Below are 26,852 nucleotides of genomic sequence, written 5' to 3'. Positions count from 1 at the left end.
TGTCTCTCAGATTCCTACAGATCGGGAGATATTTGCCATTTAAAAATTGACTTTCGAATAATCTCGAAAAATTAAAATGTCTCTATCCTCCAAACCCTTGGACATACATTGACGAGACTCTGACATGAATTTGATATATGCGTTCCCTCAAAGTGACATAAGGTTTGTCTCTCAGATGCCTACAGATCGAAAGATATTTGCCCTTTAAAAATTGACTTTCGAATAATCTCGAAAAATTCAAATTTCTCTATCCTCCAAACCCTTGGACATACATTGACGAGACGATGACATGAAGTTGACATATTCGTTCCCTCAAAGTGGCTTAAGTTTTGTCTCTCAGATTCCTACAGATCGGGAGATATTTGCCTTTTAAAAATTGACTTTCGAATAATCTCTAAAAATTTAAATGTCTCTATCCATCAAACCCTTCGACATACATTGACCTGACTATGACATGAAGTTGACATATACGTTCCCTCAAAGTGACATATGTTTTGTCTCTGAGATTACTACAGATCGGGAGATATTTGCCTTTTAAATATTGACTTTCGAATAATCTCGAAAAATTAAAATGTCTCTATCCTCCAAACCCTTGGACATACATTGACGTGACTCTGACATGAAGTTGACATATGCGTTCCCTCAAAGTCACATAAGTTTTGTCTCTCAGATTAAAACAGATCGGGAGATATTTGCCTTTTAAAAATTGACTTTCGAATAATCTCGATAAATTCAAATGACTCTATCCTCCAAACCCTTGGACATACATTGACGTGACTCTGACATGAAGTTGACATATGCGTTCCCTCAAAGTGACATAAGTTTTGTCTCTCAGATTAATACAGATCGGGAGATATTTACCTTTCACCAATTGACTTTCGAATAATCTCGAAAAATTAAAATGTCTCTATCCTCCAAATCCTTGGACATACATTGACGTGACTCTGTCATGAAGTTTACATATGCGTTCCCTCAAAGTGACATAAGTTTTGTCTCTCAGATTCCTACAGATCGGGAGATATTTGCCCTTTAAAAATTGACTTTCGAATAATCTCGAAAAATTTAAATGTCTCTATCCTCCAAACCCTTGGGCATACATTGACGTGACTCTGACATGAAGTTGACATATACGTTCCCTCAAAGTGACATAAGTTTTGTCTCTCAGATTCCTACAGATCGGGAGATATTTGCCTTTTAAATATTGACTTTCGAATAATCTCGAAAAATTAAAATGCCTCTATCCTCAAAACCCTTGGACGTACATTGACTAGACTCTGACATGAAGTTGACATATACGTTCCCTCAAAGTGACATAAGTTTTGTCTCTCAGATTCCACCAGATCGGGAGATATTTGCCTTTTAAAAATTGACTTTCGAATAATCTCGAAAAATTAAAATGTCTCTATCCTCCAAACCCTTGGACATACATTGACGTGACACTGACAGGAAGTTGACATATACGTTCCTTCAAAGTGACATAAGTTTCGTCTGTCAGATTCCTACAGATCGGGAGATATTTGCCTTTTAAAAATTGACTTTCGAATAATCTCGAAAAATTAAAATGTCTCTATCCTCCAAACCCTTGGACATACATTGACGAGACTCTGACATGAAGTTGATATATGCGTTCCCTCAAAGTGATATTAGGTTTGTCTCTCAGATGCAAACAGATCGGGAGATATTTGCCCTTTAAAAATTGACTTTCGAATAATCTCGAGAAATTGAAATGTCTCTATAGTCCAAACCCTTGGACATACATTGACGAGACTCTGACATGAAGTTGACATATACGTTCCCTCAAAGTGGCATAAGTTTTGTCTCTCAGATTCCTACAGATCGGGAGATATTTGCCCTTTAAAAATTGACTTTCGAATAATCTCGAAAAATTTAAATGTCTCTATCCTCCAAACCCTTGGGCATACATTGACGTGACTCTGACATGAAGTTGACATATACGTTCCCTCAAAGTGACATAAGTTTTGTCTCTCAGATTCCTACAGATCGGGAGATATTTGCCTTTTAAATATTGACTTTCGAATAATCTCGAAAAATTAAAATGCCTCTATCCTCAAAACCCTTGGACGTACATTGACTAGACTCTGACATGAAGTTGACATATACGTTCCCTCAAAGTGACATAAGTTTTGTCTCTCAGATTCCACCAGATCGGGAGATATTTGCCTTTTAAAAATTGACTTTCGAATAATCTCGAAAAATTAAAATGTCTCTATCCTCCAAACCCTTGGACATACATTGACGTGACACTGACAGGAAGTTGACGTATACGTTCCTTCAAAGTGACATAAGTTTCGTCTGTCAGATTCCTACAGATCGGGAGATATTTGCCTTTTAAAAATTGACTTTCGATTAATCTCGAAAAATTAAAATGTCTCTATCCTCCAAACCCTTGGACATACATTGACGAGACTCTGACATGAAGTTGATATATGCGTTCCCTCAAAGTGATATTAGGTTTGTCTCTCAGATGCAAACAGATCGGGAGATATTTGCCCTTTAAAAATTGACTTTCGAATAATCTCGAGAAATTGAAATGTCTCTATAGTCCAAACCCTTGGACATACATTGACGAGACTCTGACATGAAGTTGACATATACGTTCCCTCAAAGTGGCATAAGTTTTGTCTCTCAGATTCCTACAGATCGGGAGATATTTGCCTTTTAAAAATTGATTTTCGAATAATCTCGAAAAATTAAAATGTCTCTATCCTCCAAACCCTAGGACATACATTGACGTGACACAGACAGGAAGTTGACATACACGTTCCCTCAAAGTGACATAAGTTTTGTCTCTCAGATTCCTACAGATCGGGAGATATTTGCCTATTAATAATTGCCTTTCGAATAATCTCTAAAAATTTAAATGTCTCTATCTATCAAACCCTTCGACATACATTGACCTGACTATGACATGAAGTTGACATACACGTTCCCTCAAAGTGACATAAGTTTTGTCTCTCAGATTCCTACAGATCGGGAGATATTTCCCTTTTAAGTATTAACTTTCGAATAATCTCGAAAAATTAAAATGTCTCTATCCTCCAAACCCTTGGACATACATTGACGTGACTCTGACATGAAGTTGACATATGCGTTCCCTCAAAGTGACATAAGGTTTGTATCTCAGACTCCTACAGATCTGGAGATATTTGACTTTAAATATTGACTTTCGAATAATCTCGAAAAATTTAAATGTCTCTATCCTCCAAACCGTTGGACATACATTGACGAGACTCTGACAGGCAGTTGACATATACGTTCCCTCAAAGTGACATACGTTTTGTCTCTCAGATTCCTACAGATCGGGAGATATTTGCCTTTAACCAATTGACTTTCGAATAATCTCGAAAAATTCAAATGTCTCTATCCTCCAAACCCTTGGACATACATTGACGTGACTCTGACAAAAAGTTTACATACACGTTCCCTCAAAGTGACATAAGTTTTGTCTCTCAGATTCCTACAGATCGGGAGATATTTGCCTTTTAAAAATTGACTTTCGAATAATCTCGAAAAATTAAAATGTCTCTATCCACCAAACCCTTCGACATACATTGTCGTGACTCTGATAAAAAGTTTACATACACGTTCCCTCAAAGTGACATAAGTTTTGTCTCTCAGATTCCTACAGATCGGGAGATATTTGCCTTTTAAAAATTGACTTTCGAATAATCTCTAAAAATTAAAATGTCTCTATCCTCCAAAACCTTGGACATACATTGACGAGACTCTGACATGAAGTTGATATATGCGTTCCCTCAAAGTGACATAAGGTTTGTCTCTCAGATGCCTACAGATCGAAAGATATTTGCCCTTTAAAAATTGACTTTCGAATAATCTCGAAAAATTCAAATTTCTCTATCCTCCAAACTCTTGGACATACATTGACGAGACGATGACATGAAGTTGACATATTCGTTCCCTCAAAGTGGCATAAGTTTTGTCTCTCAGATTCCTACAGATCGGGAGATATTTGCCTTTTAAAAATTGACTTTCGAATAATCTCTAAAAATTTAAATGTCTCTATCCATCAAACCCTTCGACATACATTGACCTGACTATGACATGAAGTTGACATATACGTTCCCTCAAAGTGACATAAGTTTTGTCTCTGAGATTCCTACAGATCGGGAGATATTTGCCTTTTAAATTATGACTTTCGAATAATCTCGAAAAATTAAAATGTCTCTATCCTCCAAACCCTTTGACATACATTGTCGTGACTCTGACATGAAGTTGACATATGCGTTCCCTCAAAGTCACATAAGTTTTGTCTCTTAGATTAAAACAGATCGGGAGATATTTGCCTTTTAAAAATTGACTTCCGAATAATCTCGATAAATTCAAATGACTCTATCCTCCAAACCCTTGGACATACATTGACGTGACTCTGACATGAAGTTGACATATGCGTTCCCTCAAAGTGACATAAGTTTTGTCTCTCAGATTAATACAGATCGGGAGATATTTACCTTTCACCAATTGACTTTCGAATAATCTCGAAAAATTAAAATGTCTCTATCCTCCAAATCCTTGGACATACATTGACGTGACTCTGACATGAAGTTTACATATGCGTTCCCTCAAAGTGACATAAGGTTTGTCTCTCAGATTCCTACAGATCGGGAGAAATTTGCGCTTTAAAAATTGACTTTCGAATAATCTCGAAAAATTTAAATGTCTCTATCCTCCAAACCCTTGGGCATACATTGACGTGACTCTCACATGAAGGTGACATATACGTTCCCTCAAAGTGACATAAGTTTTGTCTCTCAGATTCCACCAGATCTGGAGATATTTGCCTTTTAAAAATTGACTTTCGAATAATCTCGAAAAATTAAAATGTCTCTATCCTCCAAACCCTTGGACATACATTGACGTGACTATGACATGAAGTTGACATATACGTTCCCTCAATGTGACGTAAGGTTTGTCTCTGAGACTCCCACAAATCGGGAGATATTTGCCCTTAAAAAATTGACTTTCGAATAATCTCGAAAAATTAAAATGTCTCTATCCTCTAAACCCTTGGAAATACAATGACGAGACTCTGACATGAAGTTGACATATACGTTCCCTCAAAGTGGCATAAGTTTTGTCTCTCAGATTCCTAAAGATCGGGAGATATTTCCCTTTTAATAATTGATTTTCGAATAATCTCGAAAAATTAAAATGTCTCTATCCTCCAAACCCTAGGACATACATTGACGTGACACTGACAGGAAGTTGACATACACGTTCCCTCAAAGTGACATAAGTTTTGTCTCTCAGATTCCTACAGATCGGGAGATATTTGCCTATTAATAATTGCCTTTCGAATAATCTCTAAAAATTTAAATGTCTCTATCTATCAAACCCTTCGACATACATTGATCTGACTATGACATGAAGTTGACATACACGTTCCCTCAAAGTGACATAAGTTTTGTCTCTCAGATTCCTACAGATCGGGAGATATTTGCCTTTTAAAAAATGACTTTCGAATAATCTCGAAAAATTAAAATGTCTCTATCCTCCAAACCCTTGGACATACATTGACGTGACTCTGACATATTGTTGACATATGAGTTCCCTCAAAGTGACATAAGGTTTGTCTCTCAGACTCCTACAGATCTGGAGATATTTGACTTTAAATATTGACTTTCGAATAATCTCGAAAAATTTAAATGTCTCTATCCTCCAAACCGTTGGACATACATTGACGAGACTCTGACAGGCAGTTGACATATACGTTCCCACAAAGTGACATAAGTTTTGTCTCTCAGATTCCTACAGATCGGGAGATATTTGCCTTTAACCAATTGACTTTCGAATAATCTCGAAAAATTCAAATGTCTCTATCCTCCAAACCCTTGGACATACATTGACGTGACTCTGACAAAAAGTTTACATACACGTTCCCTCAAAGTGACATAAGTTTTGTCTCTCAGATTCCTACAGATGGGGAGATATTTGCCTTTTAAAAATTGACTTTCGAATAATCTCGAAAAATTAAAATGTATCTATCCACCAAACCCTTCGACATACATTGTCGTGACTCTGATAAAAAGTTTACATACACGTTCCCTCAAAGTGACATAAGTTTTGTCTCTCAGATTCCTACAGATCGGGAGATATTTGCCTTTAAAAAATTGACTTTCGAATAATCTCGAAAAATTAAAATGTCTCTATCCTCCAAACCCTTGGACATACATTGACGAGACTCTGACATGAAGTTGATATATGCGTTCCCTCAAAGTGACATAAGGTTTGTCTCTCAGATGCCTACAGATCGAAAGATATTTGCCCTTTAAAAATTGACTTTCGAATAATCTCGAAAAATTCAAATTTCTCTATCCTCCAAACCCTTGGACATACATTGACGAGACGATGACATGAAGTTGACATATTCGTTCCCCCAAAGTGGCTTAAGTTTTGTCTCTCAGATTAATACAGATCGGGAGATATTTGCCCTTTAAGAATTGACTTTCGAATAATCTCGAAAAATTCAAAAGTCTCTATCCTCCAAACCCTTGGACATACATTGACGAGACTCTGACATGAAGTTGCCATATACGTTCCCTCAAAGTGGCATAAGTTTTGTCTCTCAGATTCCTAAAGATCGGGAGATATTTCCCTTTTAATAATTGATTTTCGAATAATCTCGAAAAATTTAAATGTCTCTATCCTCCAAACCCTAGGACATACATTGACGTGACACTGACAGGAAGTTGACATACACGTTCCCTCAAAGTGACATAAGTTTTGTCTCTCAGATTCCTACAGATCGGGAGATATTTGCCTATTAATAATTGCCTTTCGAATAATCTCTAAAAATTTAAATGTCTCTATCTATCAAACCCTTCGACATACATTGACCTGACTATGACATGAAGTTGACATACACGTTCCCTCAAAGTGACATAAGTTTTGTCTCTCAGATTCCTACAGATCGGGAGATATTTGCCTTTTAAAAAATGACTTTCGAATAATCTCGAAAAATTAAAATGTCTCTATCCTCCAAACCCTTGGACATACATTGACGTGACTCTGACATATTGTTGACATATGCGTTCCCTCAAAGTGACATAAGGTTTGTCTCTCAGACTCCTACAGATCTGGAGATATTTGATTTTAAATATTGACTTTCGAATAATCTCGAAAAATTTAAATGTCTCTATCCTCCAAACCGTTGGACATACATTGACGAGACTCTGACAGGCAGTTGACATATACGTTCCCACAAAGTGACATAAGTTTTGTCTCTCAGATTCCTACAGATCGGGAGATATTTGCCTTTAACCAATTGACTTTCGAATAATCTCGAAAAATTCAAATGTCTCTATCCTCCAAACCCTTGGACATACATTGACGTGACTCTGACAAAAAGTTTACATACACGTTCCCTCAAAGTGACATAAGTTTTGTCTCTCAGATTCCTACAGATGGGGAGATATTTGCCTTTTAAAAATTGACTTTCGAATAATCTCGAAAAATTAAAATGTATCTATCCACCAAACCCTTCGACATACATTGTAGTGACTCTGAAAAAAGTTTACATACACGTTCCCTCAAAGTGACATAAGTTTTGTCTCTCAGATTCCTACAGATCGGGAGATATTTGCCTTTTAAAAATTGACTTTCGAATAATCTCGAAAAATTAAAATGTCTCTATCCTCCAAACCCTTGGACATACATTGACGAGACTCTGACATGAAGTTGATATATGCGTTCCCTCAAAGTGACATAAGGTTTGTCTCTCAGATGCCTACAGATCGAAAGATATTTGCCCTTTAAAAATTGACTTTCGAATAATCTCGAAAAATTCAAATTTCTCTATCCTCCAAACCCTTGGACATACATTGACGAGACGATGACATGAAGTTGACATATTCGTTCCCTCAAAGTGGCTTAAGTTTTGTCTCTCAGATTAATACAGATCGGGAGATATTTGCCTTTTAAAAATTGACTTTCGAATAATCTCTAAAAATTTAAATGTCTCTATCCATCAAACCCTTCGACATACATTGACCTGACTATGACATGAAGTTGACATATACGTTCCCTCAAAGTGACATAAGTTTTGTCTCTGAGATTACTACAGATCGGGAGATATTTGCCTTTTAAATATTGACTTTCGAATAATCTCGAAAAATTAAAATGTCTCTATCCTCCAAACCCTTGGACATACATTGACGTGACTCTGACATGAAGTTGACATATGCGTTCCCTCAAAGTCACATAAGTTTTGTCTCTCAGATTAAAACAGATCGGGAGATATTTGCCTTTTAAAAATTGACTTTCGAATAATCTCGATAAATTCAAATGACTCTATCCTCCAAACCCTTGGACATACATTGACGTGACTCTGACATGAAGTTGACATATGCGTTCCCTCAAAGTGACATAAGTTTTGTCTCTCAGATTAATACAGATCGGGAGATATTTACCTTTCACCAATTGACTTTCGAATAATCTCGAAAAATTAAAATGTCTCTATCCTCCAAATCCTTGGACATACATTGACGTGACTCTGACATGAAGTTTACATATGCGTTCCCTCAAAGTGACATAAGTTTTGTCTCTCAGATTCCTACAGATCGGGAGATATTTGCCCTTTAAAAATTGACTTTCGAATAATCTCGAAAAATTTAAATGTCTCTATCCTCCAAACCCTTGGGCATACATTGACGTGACTCTGACATGAAGTTGACATATACGTTCCCTCAAAGTGACATAAGTTTTGTCTCTCAGATTCCTACAGATCGGGAGATATTTGCCTTTTAAATATTGACTTTCGAATAATCTCGAAAAATTAAAATGCCTCTATCCTCAAACCCCATGGACGTACATTGACTAGACTCTGACATGAAGTTGACATAAACGTTCCCTCAAAGTGACATAAGTTTTGTCTCTCAGATTCCACCAGATCGGGAGATATTTGCCTTTTAAAAATTGACTTTCGAATAATCTCGAAAAATTAAAATGTCTCTATCCTTAAAACCCTTGGACATACATTGACGAGACTCTGACATGAAGTTGATATATGCGTTCCCTCAAAGTGATATTAGGTTTGTCTCTCAGATGCAAACAGATCGGGAGATATTTGCCCTTTAAAAATTGACTTTCGAAAGATCTCGAGAAATTGAAATGTCTCTATAGTCCAAACCCTTGGACATACATTGACGAGACTCTGACATGAAGTTGACATATACGTTCCCTCAAAGTGGCATAAGTTTTGTCTCTCAGATTCCTACAGATCGGGAGATATTTGCCTTTTAAAAATTGATTTTCGAATAATCTCAAAAAATTAAAATGTCTCTATCCTCCAAACCCTAGGACATACATTGACGTGACACTGACAGATAGTTGACATACACGTTCCCTCAAAGTGACATAAGTTTTGTCTCTCAGATTCCTACAGATCGGGAGATATTTGCCTATTAATAATTGCCTTTCGAATAATCTCTAAAAATTTAAATGTCTCTATCTATCAAACCCTTCGACATACATTGACCTGACTATGACATGAAGTTGACATACACGTTCCCTCAAAGTGACATAAGTTTTGTCTCTCAGATTCCTACAGATCGGGAGATATTTCCCTTTTAAATATTAACTTTCGAATAATCTCGAAAAATTAAAATGTCTCTATCCTCCAAACCCTTGGACATACATTGACGTGACTCTGACATGAAGTTGACATATGCGTTCCCTCAAAGTGACATAAGGTTTGTATCTCAGACTCCTACAGATCTGGAGATATTTGACTTTAAATATTGACTTTCGAATAATCTCGAAAAATTTAAATGTCTCTATCCTCAAAACCGTTGGACATACATTGACGAGACTCTGACAGGCAGTTGACATATACGTTCCCTCAAAGTGACATAAGTTTTGTCTCTCAGATTCCTACAGATCGGGAGATATTTGCCTTTAACCAATTGACTTTCGAATAATCTCGAAAAATTCAAATGTCTCTATCCTCCAAACCCTTGGACATACATAGACGTGACTCTGACAAAAAGTTTACATACACGTTCCCTCAAAGTAACATAAGTTTTGTCTCTCAGATTCCTACAGATAGGGAGATATTTACCTTTTAAAAATTGACTTTCGAATAATCTCGAAAAATTAAAATGTCTCTATCCACCAAACCCTTCGACATACATTGTCGTGACTCTGATAAAAAGTTTACATACACGTTCCCTCAAAGTGACATAAGTTTTGTCTCTCAGATTCCTACAGATCGGGAGATATTTGCCTTTAAAAATTGACTTTCGAATAATCTTGAAAAATTAAAATGTCTCTATCCTCCAAACCCTTGGACATACATTGACGAGACTCTGACATGAAGTTGATATATGCGTTCCCTCAAAGTGACATAAGGTTTGTCTCTCAGATGCCTACAGATCGAAAGATATTTGCCCTTTAAAAATTGACTTTCGAATAATCTCGAAAAATTCAAATCTCTCTATCCTCCAAACCCTTGGACATACATTGACGAGACGAAGACATGAAGTTGACATATTCGTTCCCTCAAAGTGGCATAAGTTTTGTCTCTCAGATTAATACAGATCGGGAGATATTTGCCTTTTAAAAATTGACTTTCGAATAATCTCTAAAAATTTAAATGTCTCTATCCATCAAACCCTTCGACATACATTGACCTGACTATGACATGAAGTTGACATATACGTTCCCTCAAAGTGACATATGTTTTGTCTCTGAGATTCCTACAGATCGGGAGATATTTGCCTTTTAAATATTGACTTTCGAATAATCTCGAAAAATTAAAATGTCTCTATCCTCCAAACCCTTGGACATACATTGACGTGACTCTGACATGAAGTTGACATATGCGTTCCCTCAAAGTCACATAAGTTTTGTCTCTCAGATTAAAACAGATCGGGAGATATTTGCCTTTTAAAAATTGACTTTCGAATAATCTCGATAAATTCAAATGACTCTATCCTCCAAACCCTTGGACATACATTGACGTGACTCTGACATGAAGTTGACATATGCGTTCCCTCAAAGTGACATAAGTTTTGTCTCTCAGATTAATACAGATCGGGAGATATTTACCTTTCACCAATTGACTTTCGAATAATCTCGAAAAATTAAAATGTCTCTATCCTCCAAATCCTTGGACATACATTGACGTGACTCTGACATGAAGTTTACATATGCGTTCCCTCAAAGTGACATAAGTTTTGTCTCTCAGATTCCTACAGATCGGGAGATATTTGCCTTTTAAATATTGACTTTCGAATAATCTCGAAAAATTAAAATGCCTCTATCCTCAAAACCCTTGGACGTACATTGACTAGACTCTGACATGAAGTTGACATATACGTTCCCTCAAAGTGACATAAGTTTTGTCTCTCAGATTCCACCAGATCGGGAGATATTTGCCTTTTAAATATTGACTTTCGAATAATCTCGAAAAATTAAAATGCCTCTATCCTCAAAACCCTTGGACATACATTGACGTGACACTGACAGGAAGTTGACATATACGTTCCTTCAAAGTGACATAATTTTCGTCTGTCAGATTCCTACAGATCGGGAGATATTTGCCATTTAAAAATTGACTTTCGAATAATCTCGAAAAATTAAAATGTCTCTATCCTCCAAACCCTTGGACATACCTTGACGAGACTCTGACATGAAGTTGATATATGCGTTCCCTCAAAGTGATATTAGGTTTGTCTCTCAGATGCAAACAGATCGGGAGATATTTGCCCTTTAAAAATTGACTTTCGAATAATCTCGAGAAATTGAAATGTCTCTATAGTCCAAACCCTTGTACATACATTGACGAGACTCTGACATGAAGTTGACATATACGTTCCCTCAAAGTGGCATACGTTTTGTCTCTCAGATTCCTACAGATCGGGAGATATTTGCCTTTTAAAAATTGACTTTCGAATAATCTCGAAAAATTAAAATGTCTCTATCCTCCAAACCCTTGGACATACATTGACGAGACTCTGACATGAAGTTGATATATGCGTTCCCTCAAAGTGACATAAGGTTTGTCTCTCAGATGCCTACAGATCGAAAGATATTTGCCCTTTAAAAATTGACTTTCGAATAATCTCGAAAAATTCAAATTTCTCTATCCTCCAAACCCTTGGACATACATTGACGAGACGATGACATGAAGTTGACATATTCATTCCCTCAAAGTGGCATAAGTTTTGTCTCTCAGATTCATACAGATCGGGAGATATTTGCCTTTTAAAAATTGACTTTCGAATAATCTCTAAAAATTTAAATATCTCTATCCATCAAACCCTTCGACATACATTGACCTGACTATGACATGAAGTTGACATATACGTTCCCTCAAAGTGACATAAGTTTTGTCTCTGAGATTCCTACAGATCGGGAGATATTTGCCTTTTAAATATTGACTTTCGAATAATCTCGAAAAATTAAAATGTCTCTATCCTCCAAACCCTTGGACATACATTGACGTGACTCTGACATGAAGTTGACATATGCGTTCCCTCAGAGTGACATAAGTTTTGTCTCTCAGATTAAAACAGATCGGGAGATATTTGCCTTTTAAAAATTGACTTTCGAATAATCTCGATAAATTCAAATGACTCTATCCTCCAAACCCTTGGACATACATTGACGTGACTCTGACATGAAGTTGACATATGCGTTCCCTCAAAGTGACATAAGTTTTGTCTCTCAGATTAATACAGATCGGGAGATATTTACCTTTCACCAATTGACTTTCGAATAATCTCGAAAAATTAAAATGTCTCTATCCTCCAAATCCTTGGACATACATTGACGTGACTCTGACATGAAGTTTACATATGCGTTCCCTCAAAGTGACATAAGTTTTGTCTCTCAGATTCCTACAGATCGGGAGATATTTGCCCTTTAAAAATTGACTTTCGAATAATCTCGAAAAATTTAAATGTCTCTATCCTCCAAACCCTTGGGCATAAATTGACGTGACTCTGACATGAAGTTGACATATACATTCCCTCAAAGTGACATAAGTTTTGTCTCTCAGATTCCTACAGATCGGGAGATATTTGCCTTTTAAATATTGACTTTCGAATAATCTCGAAAAATTAAAATGCCTCTATCCTCAAACCCCTTGGACGTACATTGACTAGACTCTGACATGAAGTTGACATATACGTTCCCTCAAAGTGACATAAGTTTTGTCTCTCAGATTCCACCAGATCGGGAGATATTTGCCTTTTAAAAATTGACTTTCGAATAATCTCGAAAAATTAAAATGTCTCTATCCTCCAAACCCTTGGACATACATTGTCGTAACACTGACAGGAAGTTGACATATACGTTCCTTCAAAGTGACATAAGTTTCGTCTATCAGATTCCTACAGATCGGGAGATATTTGCCTTTTAAAAATTGACTTTCGAATAATCTCGAAAAAATAAAATGTCTCTATCCTCCAAACCCTTGGACATACATTGACAAGACTCTGACATGAAGTTGATATATGCGTTCCCTCAAAGTGATATTAGGTTTGTCTCTCAGATGCAAACAGATCGGGAGATATTTGAACTTTAAAAATTGACTTTCGAATAATCTCGAGAAATTGAAATGTCTCAATAGTCCAAACCCTTGTACATACATTGACGAGACTCTAACATGAAGTTGACATATACGTTCCCTCAAAGTGGCATACGTTTTGTCTCTCAGATTCCTACAGATCGGGAGATATTTGCCTTTTAAAAATTGACTTTCGAATAATCTCGAAAAATTAAAATGTCTCTATCCTCCAAACCCTTGGACATACATTGACGAGACTCTGACATGAAGTTGATATATGCGTTCCCTCAAAGTGACATAAGGTTTGTCTCTCAGATGCCTACAGATCGAAAGATATTTGCCCTTTAAAAATTGACTTTCGAATAATCTCGAAAAATTCAAATTTCTCTATCCTCCAAACCCTTGGACATACATTGACGAGACGATGACATGAAGTTGACATATTCGTTCCCTCAAAGTGGCATAAGTTTTGTCTCTCAGATTCCTACAGATCGGGAGATATTTGCCTTTTAAAAATTGACTTTCGAATAATCTCTAAAAATTTAAATATCTCTATCCATCAAACCCTTCGACATACATTGACCTGACTATGACATGAAGTTGACATATACGTTCCCTCAAAGTGACATAAGTTTTGTCTCTGAGATTCCTACAGATCGGGAGATATTTGCCTTTTAAATATTGACTTTCGAATAATCTCGATAAATTCAAATGACTCTATCCTCCAAACCCTTGGACATACATTGACGTGACTCTGACATGAAGTTGACATATGCGTTCCCTCAAAGTGACATAAGTTTTGTCTATCAGATTAATACAGATCGGGAGATATTTACCTTTCACTAATTGACTTTCGAATAATCTCGAAAAATTTAAATGTCTCTATCCTCCAAACCCTTGGGCATACATTGACGTGACTCTGACATGAAGTTGACATATACGTTCCCTCAAAGTGACATAAGTTTTGTCTCTCAGATTCCTACAGATCGGGAGATATTTGCCTTTTAAATATTGACTTTCGAATAATCTCGAAAAATTAAAATGCCTCTATCCTCAAACCCCTTGGACGTACATTGACTAGAATCTGACATGAAGTTGACATATACGTTCCCTCAAAGTGACATAAGTTTTGTCTCTCAGATTCCACCAGATCGGGAGATATTTGCCTTTTAAAAATTGACTTTCGAATAATCTCGAAAAATTAAAATGTCTCTATCCTCCAAACCCTTGGACATACATTGACGTGACACTGACAGGAAGTTGACATATACGTTCCTTCAAAGTGACATAAGTTTTGTCTGTCAGGTTCCTACAGATCGGGAGATATTTGCCTTTTAAAAATTGACTTTCGAATAATCTCGAAAAATTAAAATGTCTCTATCCTCCAAACCCTTGGACATACATTGACAAGACTCTGACATGAAGTTGATATATGCGTTCCCTCAAAGTGATATTAGGTTTGTCTCTCAGATGCAAACAGATCGGGAGATATTAGCCCTTTAAAAATTGACTTTCGAATAATCTGGAGAAATTGAAATGTCTCTATAGTCCAAACCCTTGGACATACATTGACGAGACTCTGACATGAAGTTGACATATACGTTCCCTCAAAGTGGCATAAGATTTGTCTCTCAGATTCCTACAGATCGGGAGATATTTGCCTTTTAAAAATTGATTTTCGAATAATCTCGAAAAATTAAAATGTCTCTATCCTCCAAACCCTAGGACATACATTGACGTGACACTGACAGGAAGTTGACATACACGTTCCCTCAAAGTGACATAAGTTTTGTCTCTCAGATTCCTACAGATCGGGAGATATTTGCCTATTAATAATTGCCCTTCGAATAATCTCTAAAAATTTAAATGTCTCTATCTATCAAACCCTTCGACATACATTGACCTGACTATGACATGAAGTTGACATACACGTTCCCTCAAAGTGACATAAGTTTTGTCTCTCAGATTCCTACAGATCGGGAGATATTTCCCTTTTAAATATTAACTTTCGAATAATCTCGATAAATTAAAATGTCTCTATCCTCCAAACCCTTGGACATACATTGACGTGACTCTGACATGAAGTTGACATATGCGTTCCCTCAAAGTGACATAAGGTTTGTATCTCAGACTCCTACAGATCTGGAGATATTTGACTTTAAATATTGACTTTCGAATAATCTCGAAAAATTTAAATGTCTCTATCCTCCAAACCGTTGGACATACATTGACGAGACTTTGACAGGCAGTTGACATATACGTTCCCTCAAAGTGACATAAGTTTTGTCTCTCAGATTCCTACAGATCGGGAGATATTTGCCTTTAACCAATTGACTTTCGAATAATCTCGAAAAATTCAAATGTCTCTATCCTCCAAACCCTTGGACATACATTGTCGTGACTCTGACAAAAAGTTTACATACACGTTCCCTCAAAGTGACATAAGTTTTGTCTCTCAGATTCCTACAGATCGGGAGATATTTGCCTTTTAAAAATTGACTTTCGAATAATCTCGAAAAATTAAAATGTCTCTATCCTCCAAACCCTTGGACATACATTGACGAGACTCTGACATGAAGTTGATATATGCGTTCCCTCAAAGTGACATAAGGTTTGTCTCTCAGATGCCTACAGATCGAAAGATATTTGCCCTTTAAAAATTGACTTTCGAATAATCTCGAAAAATTCAAATTTCTCTATCCTCCAATCCCTTGGACATACATTGACGAGACGATGACATGAAGTTGACATATTCGTTCCCTCAAAGTGGCATAAGTTTTGTCTCTCAGATTCCTACAGATCGGGAGATATTTGCCTTTTAAAAATTGACTTTCGAATAATCTCTAAAAATTTAAATGCCTCTATCCATCAAACCCTTCGACATACATTGACCTGACTATGACATGAAGTTGACATATACGTTCCCTCAAAGTGACATAAGTTTTGTCTCTGAGATTCCTACAGATCGGGAGATATTTGCCTTTTAAATATTGACTTTCGAATAATCTCGAAAAATTAAAATGTCTCTATCCTCCAAACCCTTGGACATACATTGACGTGACTCTGACATGAAGTTGACATATGCGTTCCCTCAAAGTCACATAAGTTTTGTCTCTCAGATTAAAACAGATCGGGAGATATTTGCCTTTTAAAAATTGACTTTCGAATAATCTCGATAAATTCAAATGACTCTATCCTCCAAACCCTTGGACATACATTGACGTGACTCTGACATGAAGTTGACATACGCGTTCCCTCAAAGTGACATAAGTTTTGTCTCTCAGATTAATACAAATCGGGAGATATTTACCTTTCACCAATTGACTTTCGAATAATCTCGAAAAATTAAAATGTCTCTATCCTCCAAATCCTTGGACATACATTGACGTGACTCTGACATGAAGTTTACATATGCGTTCCCTCAAAGTGACATAAGTTTTGTCTCTCAGATTCCTACAGATCGGGAGATATTTGCCCCTTAAAAATTGACTTTCGAATAATCTAGAAAAATTTAAATGTCTCTATCCTCCAAACCCTTTTGCATACATTGACGTGACTCTGACATGAAGTTGACATATACGTTCCCTCAAAGTGACATAAGTTTTGTCTCTCAGATTCCTACAGATCGGGAGATATTTGCCTTTTAAATATTGACTTTCGAATAATCTCGAAAAATTTAAATGCCTCTATCCTCAAAACCCTTGGACGTACATTGACTAGACTCTGACATGAAGTTGACATATACGTTCCCTCAAAGTGACATAAGGTTTGTCTCTCAGATTCCACCAGATCGGGAGATATTTGCCTTTTAAAAATTGACTTTCGAATAATCTCGAAAAATTGAAATGTCTCTATCCTCCAAACCCTTGGACATACATTGACGAGACACTGACAGGAAGTTGACATATACGTTCCTTCAAAGTGGCATAAGTTTCGTCTGTCAGATTCCTACAGATCGGGAGATATTTGCCTTTAAAAATTGACTTTCGAATAATCTCGAAAAATTAAAATGTCTCTATCCTCCAAACCCTTGGACATACATTGACGAGACTCTGACATGAAGTTGATATATGCGTTCCCTCAAAGTGATATAAGGTTTGTCTCTCAGATGCAAACAGATCGGGAGATATTTGCCCTTTAAAAATTGACTTTCGAATAATCTCGAGAAATTGAAATGTCTCTATAGTCCAAACCCTTGGACATACATTGACGAGACTCTGACATGAAGTTGACATATACGTTCCCTCAAAGTGGCATAAGTTTTGTCTCTCAGATTCCTACAGATGGGGAGATATTTGCCTTTTAAAAATTGACTTTCGAATAATCTCGAAAAATTAAAATGTCTCTATCCACCAAACCCTTCGACATACATTGTCGTGACTCTGATAAAAAGTTTACATACACGTTCCCTCAAAGTGACATAAGTTTTGTCTCTCAGATTCCTACAGATCGGGAGATATTTGCCTTTTAATAATTGACTTTCGAATAATCTCGAAAAATTAAAATGTCTCTATCCTCCAAACCCTTGGACATACATTGACGAGACTCTGACATGAAGTTGATATATGCGTTCCCTCAAAGTGACATAAGGTTTGTCTCTCAGATGCCTACAGATCGAAAGATATTTGCCCTTTAAAAATTGACTTTCGAATAATCTCGAAAAATTCAAATTTCTCTATCCTCCAAACCCTTGGACATACATTGACGAGACGATGACATTAAGTTGACATATTCGTTCCCTCAAAGTGGCATAAGTTTTGTCTCTCAGATTCCTACAGATCGGGAGATATTTGCCTTTTAAAAATTGACTTTCGAATAATCTCTAAAAATTTAAATGTCTCTATCCATCAAACCCTTCGACATACATTGACCTGACTATGACATGAAGTTGACATATACGTTCCCTCAAAGTGACATAAGTTTTGTCTCTGAGATTCCTACAGATCGGGAGATATTTGCCTTTTAAAAATTGACTTTCGAATAATCTCGAAAAATTAAAATGTCTCTATCCTCCAAACCCTTGGACATACATTGACGTGACTCTGACATGAAGTTGACATATGCGTTCCCTCAAAGTCACATAAGTTTTGTCTCTCAGATTAAAACAGATCGGGAGATATTTGCCTTTTAAAAATTGACTTTCGAATAATCTCGATAAATTCAAATGACTCTATCCTCCAAACCCTTGGACATACATTGACGTGACTCTGACATAAAGTTGACATATGCGTTCCCTCAAAGTGACATAAGTTTTGTCTCTCAGATTCCTACAGATCGGGAGATATTTGCCCTTTAAAAATTGACTTTCGAATAATCTCGAAAAATTTAAATGTCTCTATCCTCCAAACCCTTGGGCATACATTGACGTGACTCTGACATGAAGTTGACATATACGTTCCCTCAAAGTGACATAAGTTTTGTCTCTCAGATTCCTACAGATCGGGAGATATTTGCCCTTTAAAAATTGACTTTCGAATAATCTCGAAAAATTTAAATGTCTCTATCCTCCAAACCCTAGGGCATACATTGACGTGACTCTGACATGAAGTTGACATATACGTTCCCTCAAAGTGACATAAGTTTTGTCTCTCAGATTCCTACAGATCGGGAGATATTTGCCTTTTAAATATTGACTTTCGAATAATCTCGAAAAATTAAAATGCCTCTATCCTCAAAACCCTTGGACGTACATTGACTAGACTCTGACATGAAGTTGACATATACGTTCCCTCAAAGTGACATAAGTTTTGTCTCTCAGATTCCACCAGATCGGGAGATATTTGCCTTTTAAAAATTGACTTTCGAATAATATCGAAAAATTAAAATGTCTCTATCCTCCAAACCCTTGGACATACATTGACGTGACACTGACAGGAAGTTGACATATACGTTCCTTCAAAGTGACATAAGTTTCGTCTGTCAGATTCCTACAGATCGGGAGATATTTGCCTTTTAAGAATTGACTTTCGAATAATCTCGAAAAATTGAAATGTCTCTATAGTCCAAACCCTTGGACATACATTGACGAGACGATGACATGAAGTTGACATATACGTTCCCTCAAAGTGGCATAAGTTTTGTCTCTCAGATTCCTACAGATCGGGAGATATTTGCCTTTTAAAAATTGACTTTCGAATAATCTCGAAAAATTAAAATGTCTCTATCCTCCAAACCCTTGGACATACATTGACGTGACACTGACAGGAAGTTGACACATACGTTCCCTCAAATTGATATAAGTTTTGTCTCTCAGATTCCTACAGATCGGGAGATATTTGCCTATTAATAATTGCCTTTCGAATAATCTCTAAAAATTTAAATGTCTCTATCCATCAAACCCTTCGACATACATTGACCTGACTATGACATTAAGTTGACAAATACGTTCCCTCAAAGTGACATAAGTTTTGTCTCTCAGATTCCTACAGATCGGGAGATATTTGCCTTTTAAATATTGACTTTCGAATAATCTCGAAAAATTAAAATGTCTCTATCCTCCAAACCCTTGGACATACATTGACTAGACTCTGACATGAAGTTGACATATGCGTTCCCTCAAAGTGACATAAGTTTTGTCTCTCAGATTCCACCAGATCGGGAGATATTTGCCTTTAAAAATTGATTTCCGAATAATCTCGAAAAATTTAAATGTCTCTATCCTCCAAACCCTAGGACATACATTGACGTGACACTGACAGGATGTTGACATATACGTTCCTTCAAAGTGACATAAGTTTTGTCTCTCAGATTAAAACAGATCGGGAGATATTTGCCTTTTAAAAATTGACTTTCGAATAATCTCGAAAAATTAAAATGTCTCTATCCTCCAAACCCTTGGACATACATTGACGAGACTCTGACATGAAGTTGATATATGCGTTCCCTCAAAGTGATATAAGGTTTGTCTCTCAGATGCCCACAGATCGGGAGATATTTGCCCTTTAAAAATTGACTTTCGAATAATCTCGAAAAATTGAAATGTCTCTATAGTCCAAACCCTTGGACATACATTGACGAGACTCTAACATGAAGTTGACATATACGTTCCCTCAAAGTGGCATAAGTTTTGTCTCTCAGATTCCTACAGATCGGGATATATTTGCCTTTTAAAAATTGACTTTCGAATAATCTCGAAAAATTAAAATGTCTCTATCCTCCAAACCCTTGGACATACATTGACGTGACACTGACAGGAAGTTGACACATACGTTCCCTCAAATTGACATAAGTTTTGTCTCTCAGATTCCTACAGATCGGGAGATATTTGCCTATTAATAATTGCCTTTCGAATAATCTCTAAGAATTTAAATGTCTCTACCCATCAAACCCTTCGACATACATTGACCTGACTATGACATGAAGTTGACATATACGTTCCCTCAAAGTGACATAAGTTTTGTCTCTCAGATTCCTACAGATCGGGAGATATTTGCCTTTTAAATATTGACTTTCGAATAATCTCGAAAAATTAAAATGTCTCTATCCTCCTAACCCTTGGACATACATTGACAAGACTCTGACAGGAAGTTGACATATACTTTCCCTCAGAGTGACGTAAGTTTTGTCTCTGAGATTCCTACAGATCGGGAGATATTTGCCTTTTAAAAATTGACTTTCGATTAATCTCGAAAAATTCAAATGTCTCTATCCTCCAAACCCTTGGACATACATTGACGAGACTCTGACATGAAGTTGATATATGCGTTCCCTCAAAGTGACATAAGGTTTGTCTCTCAGATGCCTACAGATCGGGAGATATTTGCCCTTTAAGAATTGACTTTCGAATAATCTCGAAAAATTCAAAAGTCTCTATCATCCAAACCCTTAAACATACATTGACGAGACTCTGACATGAAGTTGACATATACGTTCCCTCAAAGTGGCATAAGTTTTGTCTCTCAGATTCCTACAGATCGGAAGATATTTGCCTTTTAAAAATTGACTTTCGAATAATCTCGAAAAATTAAAATGTCTCTATCCTCCAAACCCTTAGACATACATTGACTAGACTCTGACATGAAGTTGACATATGCGTTCCCTCAAAGTGACATAAGTTTTTTCTCTCAGATTCCACCAGATCGGGAGATATTAGCCTTTTAATAATTGATTTTCGAATAATCTCGAAAAATTTAAATGTCTCTATCCTCCAAACCCTAGGACATACATTGACGTGACACTGACAGGAAGTTGACAAATACGTTCCTTCAAAGTGACATAAGTTTTGTCTCTCAGATTAAAACAGATCGGGAGATATTTGCCTTTTAAAAATTGACTTTCGAATAATCTCGAAAAATTAAAATGTCTCTATCCTCCAAACCCTTGGACATACATTGACGAGACTCTGACATGAAGTTGATATATGCGTTCCCTCAAAGTGATATAAGGTTTGTCTCTCAGATGCCCACAGATCGGGAGATATTTGCCCTTTAAAAATTGACTTTCGAATAATCTCGAAAAATTGAAATGTCTCTATAGTCCAAACCCTTGGACTTACATTGACGAGACTCTGACATGAAGTTGACATATACGTTCCCTCAAAGTGGCATAAGTTTTGTCTCTCAGATTCCTACAGATCGGGAGATATTTGCCTTTTAAAAATTGACTTTCGAACAATCTCGAAAAATTAAAATGTCTCTATCCTCCAAACCCTTGGACATACATTGACGAGACGATGACATGAAGTTGATATATGCGTTCCCTCAAAGTGACGTAAATTTTGTCTCTCAGATTCCTACAGATCGGGAGATATTTGCCTTTTAAAAATTGACTTTCGATTAATCTCGAAAAATTCAAATGTCTCTATCCTCCAAACCCTTGGACATACATTGACGAGACGATGACATGAAGTTGATATATGCGTTCCCTCAAAGTGACGTAAGTTTTGTCTCTCAGATTCCTACAGATCGGGAGAAATTTGCCTTTTAAAAATTGACTTTCGAATAATCTCGAAAAATTTAAATGTCTCTATCCTCCAAACCCTTGGACATACATTGACGTGACTATGACATGAAGTTGACATATATGTTCCCTCAAAGTGACATAAGTTTTGTCTCTCAGATTCCTACAGATCGGGAAATATTTGCCTTTTAAATATTGACTTTCGAATAATCTCTAAAAATTTAAATGTCTCTACCCATCAAACCCTTCGACATACATTGACCTGACTATGACATGAAGTTGACATATACGTTCCCTCAAAGTGACATAAGTTTTGTCTCTCAGATTCCTACAGATCGGGAGATATTTGCCTTTTAAATATTGACTTTCGAATAATCTCGAAAAATTAAAATGTCTCTATCCTCCTAACCCTTGGACATACATTGACAAGACTCTGACAGGAAGTTGACATATACGTTCCCTCAGAGTGACGTAAGTTTTGTCTCTCAGATTCCTACAGATCGGGAGATATTTGCCTTTTAAAAATTGACTTTCGATTAATCTCGAAAAATTCAAATGTCTCTATCCTCCAAACCCTTGGACATACATTGACGAGACTCTGACATGAAGTTGATATATGCGTTCCCTCAAAGTGACATAAGGTTTGTCTCTCAGATGCCTACAGATCGGGAGATATTTGCCCTTTAAGAATTGACTTTCGAATAATCTCGAAAAATTCAAAAGTCTCTATCCTCCAAACCCTTAAACATACATTGACGAGACTCTGACATGAAGTTGACATATACGTTCCCTCAAAGTGGCATAAGTTTTGTCTCTCAGTTTCCTACAGATCGGAAGATATTTGCCTTTTAAAAATTGACTTTCGAATAATCTCGAAAAATTAAAATGTCTCTATCCTCCAAACCCTTGGACATACATTGTCGTGACACTGACAGGAAGTTGACACATACGTTCCCTCAAAGTGACATAAGTTTTGTCTCTCAGATTCCTACAGATCGGGAGATATTTGCCTATTAATAATTGCCTTTCGAATAATCTCTAAAAATTTAAATGTCTCTATCTATCAAACCCTTCGACATACATTGACCTGACTATGACATGAAGTTGACATATACTTTCCCTCAGAGTGACATAAGTTTTGTCTCTCAGATTCCTACAGATCGGGAGATATTTGCCTTTTAAATATTGACTTCCGAATAATCTCGAAAAATTAAAATGTCTCTATCCTCCAAATCCTTGGACATACATTGACGTGACTCTGACATGAAGTTTACATATGCGTTCCCTTAAAGTGACATAAGTTTTTTCTCTCAGATTCCACCAGATCGGGAGATATTTGCCTTTAAAAAATTGACTTTCGAATAATCTCGAAAAATTCAAATGTCTCTATCCTCCAAACCCTTGGACATACATTGACGTGACACTGACAGGAAGTTGACATATACGTTCCTTCAAAGTGACATAAGTTTCGTCTCTCAGATTCCTACAGATCGGGAGATATTTGCCTTTTAAAAATTGACTTTCGAATAATCTCGAAAAATTAAAATGTCTCTATCCTCCAAACCCTTGGACATACATTGACGAGACTCTGACATGAAGTTGATATATGCGTTCCCTCAAAGTGATATAAGGTTTCTCTCTCAGATGCAAACAGATCGGGAGATATTTGCCCTTTAACAATTGACTTTCGAATAATCTCGAAAAATTAAAATGACTCTAAAGTCCAAACCCTTGGACATACATTGACGAGACTCTGACATGAAGTTGACATATACGTTCCCTCAAAGTGGCATAAGTTTTGTCTCTCAGATTCCTACAGATCGGGAGATATTTGCCTTTTAAAAATTGACTTTCGAATAATCTCGAAAAATTGAAATGTCTCTATCCTCCAAACCCTTGGACATACATTGACGTGACACTGACAGGAAGTTGACACATACGTTCCCTCAAATTGTTATAAGTTTTGTCTCTCAGATTCCTACAGATCGGGAGTTATTTGCCTATTAATAATTGCCTTTTGAATAATCTCTAAAAATTTAAATGTCTCTATCCATCAAACCCTTCGACATACATTGACTAGACTCTGACATGAAGTTGACATATACGTTCCCTCAAAGTGACATAAGGTTTGTCTCTCAGATGCCTACAGATCGAAAGATATTTGCCCTTTAAAAATTGACTTTCGAATAATCTCGAAAAATTCAAATGTCTCTATCCTTCAAACCCTTGGACATACATTGACTAGACTCTGACATGAAGTTGACATATACGTTCCCTCAAAGTGACATAAGTTTTGTCTCTCAGATTCCACCAGATCGGGAGATATTTGCCTTTAAAAAATTGACTTTCGAATAATCTCGAAAAATTAAAATGTCTCTATCCTCCAAACCCTTGGACATACATTGACGTGACCTCGACAGGAAGTTGACATATACGTTCCTTCAAAGTGACATAAGTTTCGTCTCTCAGATTCCTACAGATCGGGAGATATTTGCCTTTTAAAAATTGACTTTCGAATAATCTCGAAAAATTAAAATGTCTCTATCCTCCAAACCCTTGTACATACATTGACGAGACTCTGACATGAAGTTGATATATGCGTTCCCTCAAAGTGATATAAGGTTTGTCTCTCAGATGCAAACAGATCGGGAGATATTTGCCCTTTAAAAATTGACTTTCGAATAATCTCGAAAAATTGAAATGTCTCTATAGTCCAAACCCTTGGACATACGAGGGTCGCTCATTAAGTAATGCCCCACATTTTTTTCCTCAGAACATATTTATTCAAGATGGCTCAAATTTAGTGACAATATAAATCAATGTTTCCTTTACACATACTATTTTTCCACATAGTCCCCATCAACTTGTACGGTTTTACGCCAGCGTGGAACAAGTGCATGCATGCCTTGCCGGTACCAGCTCTTGTCCTGTGCACGTAGCCATGTCCTCACTGCTTGAATCACGCTCTCGTCATCTTCAAATCTTGTTCCGCGGATAGCATCTTTAAGTGGCCCAAAGAGATGGAAGTCGGAGGGTGCCAGATCTGGACTGTAGGGTGGATGGGGTAGCACCGTCCAACCCAATTTGGTGATTTCTTCCCGGGTTCTCAGACTTGTGTGAGGGCGTGCATTGTCGTGCAGGAGCAAAATTTCTGCTGGATGCTTGTGAGGCCGAACTCGTCGAAAACGCTTCTTGAGGGTTTTCAGGGTCCTGATGTACGCGTCTGAATTGATGGTCGCACCTCTTGGCATCACATCCACAAGAATGACCCCATCACTGTCCCAAAAGACAGTCATCATGACTTTTCCGGTGGAGGGAGTTGTCTTGAATTTCTTCTTTCTCGGTGATTGAGGATGATGCCACTCCATTGACTGCCTTTTTGTCTCTGGCTCAAAGTGGTGTATCCAGGTTTCGTCACCTGTAATGATCCGGGACAGAAAGACCTCTCCCTCAGCATCAAAACGCTCCAACAATTCAGAAGAAATCGTTTTCCTTTGAATCCTGTGGTCTGCTGTGAGACTTCGTGGAACCCATCTTGCGCACACCTTCGAATATGCGAGAGCCTGGATAATTGCAATCACACTTCCATTGCTGACTGAAAGCTGTTGGGCCAATTGTCGAGTTGTGATGCGCCGATCCTCACGAATAATGGCATCCGCGCGGTTCAACATGTCTGGAGTGGTGGCTGTGGCAGGACGCCCAGAGCGCGGCAGATCACGGAGCTCGGTTTCTTCACTTCCTGAAGCTTTAACTCTCTTAGCCCAGCGACCAACGTTGCTCCTATCGACTGCACAGCTTCCATACACAGCACACAAACGTTTATGAATGTTCACCACCGTTTCTTTTTCAGCAACAAGGAATTCAATTACAGCTCGTTGCTTGTAACGAGAGTCGTTCACAGACGCCATTTTTACAGTTCACTACAGCTCCGCTATTGGTTGGAAACATTTGAAACTCCGTACACGAACGCGGGAAACATCAAATCTCAAGCATGTAAAAGTACACTTTTCTATCTTCATTATTGGCTGAGAAAAAAAATGTGGGGCATTACTTAATGAGCGACCCTCGTACATTGACGAGACTCTGACATGAAGTTGACATATACGTTCCCTCAAAGTGGCATAAGTTTTGTCTCTCAGATTCCTACAGATCGGGAGATATTTGCCTTTTACAAATTGACTTTCGAATAATCTCGATAAATTAAAATGTCTCTATCCTCCAAACCCTTGGACATAAATTGACGTGACCTCGACAGGAAGTTGACATATACGTTCCTTCAAAGTGACATAAGTTTCGTCTCTCAGATTCCTACAGATCGGGAGATATTTGCCTTTTAAAAATTGACTTTCGAATAATCTCGAAAAATTAAAATATCTCTATCCTCCAAACCCTTGGACATACATTG

The sequence above is a fragment of the Zootermopsis nevadensis genome, unplaced genomic scaffold, assembly GCF_977971745.1.
Source record: "Zootermopsis nevadensis isolate Lab colony 2312 unplaced genomic scaffold, Znev_1.0 Znev_ptg000021l, whole genome shotgun sequence".
Taxonomy (NCBI): domain Eukaryota; kingdom Metazoa; phylum Arthropoda; class Insecta; order Blattodea; family Termopsidae; genus Zootermopsis; species Zootermopsis nevadensis.
Note: the sequence above shows the minus strand (reverse complement) of the source record.